The sequence below is a fragment of the Eschrichtius robustus genome, chromosome 2, assembly GCF_028021215.1.
Source record: "Eschrichtius robustus isolate mEscRob2 chromosome 2, mEscRob2.pri, whole genome shotgun sequence".
In the NCBI taxonomy this organism is placed as follows: Eukaryota; Metazoa; Chordata; class Mammalia; order Artiodactyla; family Eschrichtiidae; genus Eschrichtius; species Eschrichtius robustus.
Window position 1 is genome coordinate 91,115,370 of NC_090825.1, and position 10,834 is coordinate 91,126,203.

Below are 10,834 nucleotides of genomic sequence, written 5' to 3' on the forward strand. Positions count from 1 at the left end.
CTGTTTTAGGATTGTCTTTGCAAAGCAAATGCAAAAAAAGTCAAAAAAGTGAATCAGCACTAGGTTTTTCTTGATGAGGCTGACTCCACATAAATTGACATAAATATACTGAGCAGAGTCAATTACATAATTACAGTGCCATTATGTAATTTACTTGTCATTGCAGAGTATTCAGTCTGGTTATCTAGGTCTACTTTAGCTGGTGCCAAATTTTCAGACATCTACTTACATAACAGGATTTGTAATATCCTTGTAATTACTGCCTATTAGGTCATATTCAAATTTCCTTAATGTTCAGCACTGATATGTCTCTGATCAAGGTCGTTGCTAACATTTGAGCATTTACTGGTTAAATACTGCTTACTGGTTAGACTCTGTGTGTCTTCAGTGTTTTTTTTTAACATTTATGCACATATAATCTCAATATTGGTATTATAATATTCATAACCACATGTTAAGCAGAAATGTAACCAATAATTTTCTATGAAACTTTTTCAAAGTTCTTTTCTTCCCCGGCACAACTCAGGGTGAGTTTCTGGCTCCTTGACAAATGGAAAAAGAACCTAAAAGATCACTGGAGAGATATCAGGTATCCACCATAGTAACCAAGCTCAGCATTTCTTCTTTCTACATCCTGATCTGTTAAGGGCCAGTTTTTGTCATCATTACTTTCAAATATCACCTGAGATCAGATAATATAGTCTCAGCTCACATAGCCCAACCATTTATATACTTTTCTTGGAGAGCAATAACAAACTTGACTAATTTATGTTTGCTTGTTTAAAATTCTAATTTTCACACACTCTCTGTGGTGTACTCTAGAGGCTTTGATTGTGTGATTTTAACTTCCTTCAAGATTGTCTTTTCTCTGTCACCTGGCCCAGAGGTCTACCTAGGACAAGGAGGAAGCCTTGCCATGAGAGTGGACCATGTGAGTCCTTGACAGGAATCAGACATTGCTCAAGTGAAGACTCAAGCCATGTGACTTGGTTGAGCTCAAATGAGCCAAATGGGAAACACCTCTTCCAGTGATACTGTTTGAATATTGGTACAGTGCCATTAGTCAGTAATGGAAAATGAGATTTCACCAATCATTTGCTCTTCCCATGACTTGGTTTGCTACCACTTGTCCCAGATCAATGTTTTGTTCCATCCCTATGGCCATAAAGCTGCCCTCTCGAATTTTGAAGTCCTCTAAAATCCTGGAAAGAGTATCCCAGACTGGTTGAAGAAATGTAGAGTCCTTGGTGGCCCAGAATTTAGTTTGAAACTCTAAACAGCAATGCTAAGACAGCAAAATCATACTGTTCTTAACTAGTTGTTTTCAGCACATTTTGAAAACTGACCTGGAATACCCATGGATATGGAATATTTATATCTGTGCAGTCTCTTCTGTGATTCACTGTGTTAAAAAATGACAGATACTTAATCTTCAGTCGGATCATATAATATTTATTTTCCATTTAAAAGATTATTTTGGGCTACTCAAATATAACAGGCTTCATATTAGAATTTTTCAAAGCTGTTGTTTTCCCTAAGCACTCTCTCACTCTGACAATCAGTTGTGGATGATAAAAATTTACTAAGTTTGTCCTTTCTTTGTCCTTTCCTTGATACATGTATGGTAGTTAATCTGGTTTGTAAAGGATACAAGTAAGAATGACTATAAAGTGACAACTGTCATCTCATAACTGCCTCCTTTTAACTTGACCTATTTTTATAGCCTATCATGCAGCTAATATACGGTACATACAAATAGCATATTCATGAGTATGATTTTTATTGTCAAGATTATTATTTCAGAAGTTCTCAAAATGTTTATATTCATGCACCCTTAATTTCAGTAATATTTTCATGACCCCCTACCTACCAAGCCAAAAGAATTACCTAACATGCCCATTTTTTAAGTAGTTAGGTCCAAACAACATAATAGTAGTAGTGCATTCCATGTCTGACTGCTGTTGCTGTGTTTCCCTTGACATGTTAAAATGTCCTCTGAGTTTACTGAGTGGGAACAGCAGACAGGTGACAGACAAAAGGGATTATCAGTAAACAAGTTAGGGGCTAATGTTTATACTCTTTCTTATTTGAATGCCAATCATTCTTTTATCTATGGTCTTTGTGATATACACATAAAACATATATGTGCATTTTTAAAAAGTAATTTCCACATAACTACCCAAGGAAATAAAGTTAAATCTCCAAAGATCAGTTTTCAAGAGTCAGGCAAACTATGGGTCACGGACCAAATCCACCAGAGCCCTGTTTTATAAATAAAGTTTTATCGGAACACAACCATGCTCATTTATTTATACATTGGCTATGGCTGCTTTCATGCTACTAGGACAGAGTGGAGTAGTTTCAACAGAGACCGTATGGCCCAGAAAAGCCTAAAATGTTTATCTGGCCTTTTACAGAAAAAAATTGATGACCCTGGTTTTTCATGGCACCCTGCCTTTTTGGTAACATCTAGGAATACAGATTCCCATACTCCAGATTTCTTCTCCTTAGCTTAGGGTTCTTATCCCATTTGCTTCTTAGGAAGTTAGGAGAGGTTTGTTTCTGTGCAGATGGTCTCAACAATAATTTTGCTGGAAGTACAACTTAACAGTAAAATTTCCCTAGAGAACTAAAAATTCAAAATTGCATCATTCCTGAAAAGAAAAGTTTAGAGTATGAATTGACTTGTTTAAGAGAGAGGAATTAGAAAGATTTCTAGCACATCAAGCATGTTTTAGAAAATTGATCCTTTTATTTAAAATCATGTAAATGACATTTTATATTGCCCACATTTAAGTCAATCTGCAGCTGTTATTTAGTAAGCCAAGAAACGAGAGCCCCCTTTGGTTCTGAATCCTTCAGAATATTTTCAAGTAATTTATACCAATTGGATTTTCATTTAATCATTTTTAGGAAGTAACATGCTTTATTATGTGGCATTCTGTGACAATGACTTGCTTATCAATAGCTCAGGAAACAGGCAAATAGCCAACTTTTTAATGTAAGAAAGCTACTTTCCAATCCCTGTGTTTTTCTGAGTGTTATATATTTCATTTCTTCGGAAAGAGAAGGCCTTGAGCAAATGCTTTCCTTTCCTTTTCTTACATATTTAGAAATCCAAGAGGGCCCCTTTTCTTAGTCTATTTCTGTCACAGAGAAATTATTCATTCCACCATATTTGCCTTAAGGGAAGCAGGTGGCCCAGATATTGAGAATGTAGGCATGCATGACCTTTGTGTTTGACTTTGAACATCTATAGCCAAAAGGTTACAAATGAGATATTGAGTAGAAAACCTATTATCAGCTTATTATTAGGAATACCTAAAATTATATCATGACTCTAATTAAATAATATATTGTTTTCTTTAAACTGTTGCAGCAATCAATATGATGTAGCCACTGGATACACTATAGAACTCAGGAAAAAAAGAGATGAATCATCTGCCTGCTCCTCATGGTTGATGTGAGTAGGAGGGAGACTTTACTGGAACGGAAGAGGGAAAAGGTAAAATGTACATTAGGATGCCACATTCCCACCTACCCATTTTTCTTGATTGCTCAGAGTTTGAAGGCAGTTGTTAATGGACTAAACTTATCATTTTTAAATTTCTCTCAATATCTGGGTCACCAGCTTCCCTTAGAAATGAGTAAACCAAAGCCAGTAGCTAATTTTCCTCCCAGAATAAGAAACTAAACAGTGTAGTTTAGGGAATATTAGGCCCACATCGCAAGCACACTTTAAGGAGATGATTCGGTGATTCTGAAGCTTTCTAGGAGCAGCGCATGCCAGGGACCCATTTTCTCAGTAAACTTTCACTGGAAAACAATTACGTACAATGAAAGAGTCAGAGTTGAATTAAACCCATGCTACCCTCTAGGATTGAGCTTTGTCGTTGGAGAGAAAAAACAAGTGTATATATAGCCTGTGCTAAATCTAGGCAGGCAGTAAGCCCTCCAGGGATGGAAAGCAGGAAAAGCTCCCCTTTGCTTGGAATGATCAAGGGAAGCTTCCTGGGAATATTAGCTCAATATAAAGGATGGGGAGAACCTTTGCAGGTAGGGAGGAGGAAGGCAGAACATTTGGCTGAGAAATCTACAGAGTGGAGAAATGTGTCGAAGGAACAATGCTGGGTGTGAAAGACTGAAATCTGCAGGGAAGTGTTGCTAAGCCTGCCTAAGAGTATCAGATCTTGTGCAAAGTTGAATTAGGCTTCTTCACCCCTTTCTTACTCTGGGTAGACGTTTGTGCAGCGTTTCCTCAGAGCATGTAGCCCTCTGTGATCTCCTACATACGTGGCTAATTTGGTGTGTCCCCAAGCAGAATAAAAATCACCCAACACATCAAAGACATTTTTGCAAGTCACCAGTTGAAATAAAGCCTCAGTCACGAAAAGCAAAAACTGCACTGGCGAGATCTCCACTGACAAAGCAGAGTAAAAGAAGATAGTGATTATCTGAGTAAGTTTGGCAAAACTCCAGTATCTGAGTAACTCCCGGTGACTAGAAAATCACCTAACTACTTGCTAAAGCTTTGCCAGTGGAGGCCACGTCAAGGTTACTTCTTTCACAGTTATTTTAACCTTTTAAATTATCTGACCTGAAAGGGCAATTCCCGCAGGATCTAAGATAGAATTATACCTGAAAGTTTAGACTTCAAAAGACAACCTGTGCTAAGCCTCAGACAATGAAATTTAAAATCTTTGGAGCTGCTTTCCCCAAACTTCAAGCCGATCCTGTGAAGTCCTTTCGTCTCCATCTCTCCCTTTTGCCCCTTTATACACCTCTCTATAATTTCCTTTTTATATCACTCATTGCAGGCAGTATTTTACATCCATCTTCAAGAAACTTTTAAAAACATAATCAGATCACAGTATATATACTTCTAGTTGTCTTGCCACTTTGCTTGTTTCAGATAATGTCTGTGATTAGTAACTGGCTATATTATTTGGGCAAATGAAACGAAGGAAGGGACAAATGTTGACCATCTTCTGAGTGATGGAAGAGGAGTTAAGACGTGGAGATACTGTAGGGGTACAGAAAATACAACTTAGCAGGTGTTGAGAAAGGAATACTTCTTACTAGGGTTTTCAGACTTAGGTGACAGCATCTGGTATGTCTTTTCTAGTTTTTCCTAGAGGAGAAATCTGTACTGCTGCGTTGTCAAAAGTTTTCTGGACTAAAAGGAGATACGCGGCTCAATAGCAGCTTGAAGGATTAGATAATGGAATACCACTCTATACAGGAAACCTACATCTCCAGTAGTTTAGACTGCAAATCATTAGCCAAAAACAACTGCATGTAGGATTTGGAGGACAAAGAAAAAGTGTAAATATTGCAGTTTACACCGCCAAGATTATAGGCTGCCTTCCCAATTTCTGATTGAAAAGTACTGGAAAAGGAGCTGTGAACATTTCATTTTTAAAACCTGTCAAAATGGTGCTATTGACTCCATCATACAAAGATATATTACAGTATTTTTTAGGTAAACATGTAAGTCTGACCTGGCCATAAATGTAAATATAGAGAATGTTTATAGAGAATTCATCAAAATCATGCCCATTTGCTTTTGACTGCTACCGTTTTGTTCAACGGCAGTGACTGACAGTCCCTGCTTCCAGCATATGGGACACATCAGAGTCACTGGCTCTCAGCTGCCCAAAGCCTGGGGCAGACAACATGACAGCCACAGACAACTGGCTTCTTCTTGGACTCAGGTTAGACAACCCAAGTAAATGACTAAACATGCTCATTTTTTGGTGTTTCCCAGGAACATAACGGAAGAATATGTGACTTGAGGCAAAATGGATGTTGGGAGACTGTTGAAATTGACCTTAGTGAGGGCCAATGTTGCTTTGTGTAAGTTCATTCAGATTTGTCAGAGCATGCCAAAAGAAGCATACACCTTACTGCTGGGAAACTTGTAAAGCAATTTGCATGTATGGTATGATAATAAATCATCTAAGAGCCCACCAATACTTTGCATTCCGTGATTTGAAATGTTAGCACAATTCAAGAGTGACACAATGGACATTTTCCTTATATCTGAAATATGGAGTTGAAGCATTTCTTGATTGGTTTTCCATTCTCTCAGGCAACGTTATACTTTGAGTTTCATAGCATTTTTAATATTATACAGTGATGTCATAAAATCATAAAGTTAAAAGGGGATCTTAGTAATCATTTAACCCAACAAGCTCATTTTATTAAAGAGAAGTAACACCCAGAGAGGTAATGACTTATCTAAGATCGCAGTTAGTGGCTGAGAAGAGATCTGGGTTGCCCATCTCCTAGTCCAGTGCTCTCACGACTGAGAAGTCAATTCACTGGATACAAAGTCAATGCAGCGATTCATATAAAAATTGATTTTCATTATAAAACTATGAAAATACAGAAAAGTAGATTACCATAAGAACGCCTTCCAAAGACAAGCATTGTCTTTTTTAAAATCTAGCATTAGTTTATTTTTTTCTTACAGACTTTAATCATATTGTAACTTTTTTATGTCAACCTACCACTACAGCAGGCATTTTTTGTATAATCTTCAGAAACAATTTTGATAGCTGCATAATAATCCATTCTCAATTCTTTTTCTTTTCTCAGTTAACACTCCATAAAGCTTTTTTCTGAGTTTGGGGAAATCTATCCTAAGGAAATAATCCTAATGTGGAATTGTCGGGCCAAATGATATTCAGTGGTCCCTTCATGATGATGCTTTCAAACCTGCAGGACCTGAGAATGAAAGGGAAAAACCTTTACGTTCCCTCCTAAGAAGCTGACTGTTAGCAACAATAGTTGTAAAAAGAACTAAAAGTCTTTCTTGAGCTTGGCCACCCAATCAGTTAGCAAACATTTGTGTGAAATATTGAGGGGAAGGCATAATATGTCAGTGAGGTTCACTCTCAGAATTGCAGCTTGCTACCAACTACTATTAGGTCCAAAATCCTCACCTAAACAATGACTTCTGAATTGAGGGAAACGCTAGAGAAAAACAAAAACCTCTCCCATCTGCAAGTCCATTTTTGACTATATGAAACATCTTTTTATTTCAACCTGGTTTTGCACAATCTCTGGACTACTTCCTTTAATAAAAAACCAGCTGCTTGTACTTAAGGGATGTCACTAAAGCAAAACCTAAGAAGGAAGGTGAAGCTCCTGAAAAAGAACAGTACCATCCAAATAATGAGTAAAAAGCCCATTTTGGTATTTGTACACTATGCTTCCTCCATAATTTTTATTGGCAGAATACTACACCCCCACTAATTACCTGTACAGATAACACAAGTAACATGGATCCACCCTCTATCTCCTGGGATACATTTGCAGTTCATGTTTTCCAGCAATTTTCTGTCATCTCCTGGCCTAGAAGTCTTCATCCATAGTGGACCCTTTGCTCCAGAGGAGTAGAAATGGTGTACTATAGACGTAAGTCATTCACATCGGACGCCATGTGACACCAACCATTAATTAACAACCTTCCGAGGAAGCTCCATCACCTCATTACCTCAATTACGGACAGCTATGTACAATCTGCCATGTAGAAGGGGCCCAATAAATGTTTCATGGAGGAGTGAAGGACTACTTTGCTATTTTCATTTCTATTTTGTGAGTCTATCATTTTCCTATTGACATTTCAAGGAGCTCTATACTCACTTTCCAGAGGTGACCCACTGAGAGATGCTATGATTGGCTAGCCAGAGTCATTACCAACCCTTTCTCCAAGAGGCTGCAAATACTTGCCTTCCCGGCTAGTGGTAGTCACGTGACCCAGACTACTAGAAAGAAAAGCTATTGGAGGCTCTGGAAAAGCTTTTACTTTCCTGATAAAAGAGACCGATGAGTAGTGCCATGCCTTCCCCTGCTTCTTCTTTACTTGAATGCACATGTAATTTCCAGGGCTAGTTGGTCACCTTATCATATCTGAGGGAAAGATAAGAACTGTAGAAACACTGGCCCTGACACCCTTGAGTTGATAAATACTAATAATTACCGACATCCAGATTTTTTATTAAATGAGGAAAATAACTCCCTATTTGGTTTGTTCTTTGTTTTTTTGTTTTTGTTTTTTGTTTGTTTTTTTGGCCACACCACACAGCTTATGGGATCTTAGTGCCCCGACCACAGATTGAACCCTCAGCAGGTTCAATCAGTCCTAACCACTGGACTGCCAAGGAATTCCCGACTCTCTATTTGTTTAAACCACTTAATAGTCATATTTTCTACTGCATATTTCCCACAGCATCCATAACTACTTTCTTACAATACAGATCAACAGTTCCTTTGTAATCACTTCCACCTTTTTTCAACTCCAAAGGAAATCATCACAATTGCTAATCAAGTTAGTACAATTATTTAAAAATGTATACAATAAACCTTACCTATATGTTACAGTAGTCAGAGCAGAATATGTCATCATCCTTGCTATATGACAGCAAATCAAAATTCAGCAGTATTGTGGCTAATATTATATGAGACATTGGCAGGAGATTAGCATATGCATTGTTAATCTTAATTTTCCAGTTTATATTTTTCTTTTGTAAGAGTTCAGGAAGCTAAACTACACACTTTAAACTCAGACAAGGTTAAAGCAACTTAGATAGTATAAATGGTCAATACACAAGCATCTAGAAATTTTATTCTGATATATTTCGTAGAAATTTTAAAATAAATACACATTTTATTATATTAATGCATGCTCTCATTAGTTTAATGAAGGTTCCAGCTTTACACATTGGCCCATAAAAGAAAAATAAACTTCTTAAAAATAAAATCTATATATGGTATAGCTTTTATTGAATTGCAAGAGATGAATTTTTATTTAACCATACATGTAAAATCTTTGGAAACAACAAAATAATACAGAAATTATAATTCCAATTTCCTGTGCTCTGGGATTAATCTAATGTTTCTCCTAAGCTCAGATCCCACCATCCCCTACTTCTGGAATTTGAATAAGTAAGGCATGGGAGATAGACTGGACAAGTAATTATACAACACAGGGTCTAATGGACACCTGGTCAAGTCCCCTAGCTTTTCTGGGTTCTGTTAATTTATGCATAGGTTTGGGATAGCTACAGTATCCACTTAATTAAAAGAAACTGGATTCTAACAACTTATTCTAAGGATGCTAGTGTGCTCTTAAACAAACAGGTAAAGCTTTTATCCACATCAAAGGGAATTACTCATATCTAAAAGCTCAATAGACATTAGGAGTTTAAATTGTGCAATGTTTTCCTATCTTCTCCAGGGGCAACCTCCATTACAGAGTTTTTAGCTTGAGGGGTTAATTTAATTCAACTTCAGTGTTGATACAATGTCCTTCAGTTAGGAAAGAAAGAGGGAGGAGACTAAGAAAGGACTTTTTTATTGGGAGATAATTTTACATATAGAAATCTACAGTTTCAAATATATCCAACCTCAATGAACAGTGAAATGAAGAGATTTTTAACATTAACAATCTGTCTTTAATACTCTAGCAGCTTATATTATACATAACTGCAGAACACTAAATTCTCATAATTATTTTTGCTGAGTATTGTGTTAAACTTCAAGGATTAATCAAGGATTATCAATACAAACTAATATTTCATGCAGAAGTATCACTTATGATAAATTATTTTTTTCTTGTATGAAACTAATTTCCTTAAAAAAATAGGTATCATGTACTGAAAACAGTACTATGCCAAGTGTTTCCTGCATACCCGTGTTTCTAATACAAACTAGATATAAGCCAGAGAAAATAATCAACCACATAACTACAAGGCAGATTATATTCTTTCATTTCATCAACTGCCCTATGAAAAGTTAATTATCTTCAAAGGAAAATCTTTTGGGGCTGTAATTTTTATTTTACTGACAATTATAACTGATTTATTTCTAATGTTAAGGAGTCCACGTTTAGCAAGCACTGAAGGCTTCAGAGACCAGAAAAGATTTTGTATTTAAGAGAGTGATTCTATGAAATTCTCTACCTCATATTATAGAAAGACAAATTAATATACAGATTAATACAGAACTGTGTGTTATTAAAAGTTATTAAAATTAACTTGAAATGTGGCTAGCCCAAATTAGTAAAATATACACCAGAAGTCAAAAAATTAGTATAAAAGAAGAATGTAAGCTATCTTAAAGATTTTTACAATGATTACATGTTGAAATAATAATATTTTGGATATATTGAGTGAAATGTACTATATTATTAAAATTAACTTCAGCTGTTTCTTTTAATTTTTTTAATGTGGCTGCCAGAAAATTTTAAATTACATATATGGCTCACATTATTTTTCTATTCTACAGCACTGCTATAGAAACAGCAGACTCCATTACATGTTAATATTAATCCCAATCCACACTGTTAAATTTCATATCATTATGATATTTGACATAACATATTTAATACATTATCACAAGATTCCTGAGCTTAGAATCAAATATACCTCTACTCTTGAAAACAAAACCAAACAAAACGTGCTCTAATCTTTTCCATCATCTTCTGTACACTAGCAACTGTGCTAAACTTTGGTTATGTATGATTCAGCAAACACGGAAAAGGGATCTTTTGGGTGATAGAACTATTCTAAAACTGGACTGTTGTGATGGCTGCACAACTATAAATGTATTCAAAAACCAATGGATTGTATACTTACAACTGGTAAATTGTATAGCACTGGAAATTATACCTCAATAAGCTGTTTGTTTTTTTTTTTTTAAGTACACAGCTAGAGCCCAGCAGATTTAAAGTGCCATCTAGAAGCTGCATATACATTTCAGGTAATTCAAATATAATTCTTCAATCCATCATACGGCTCAACATTGCAATGAAAATTTTTCCATGAGG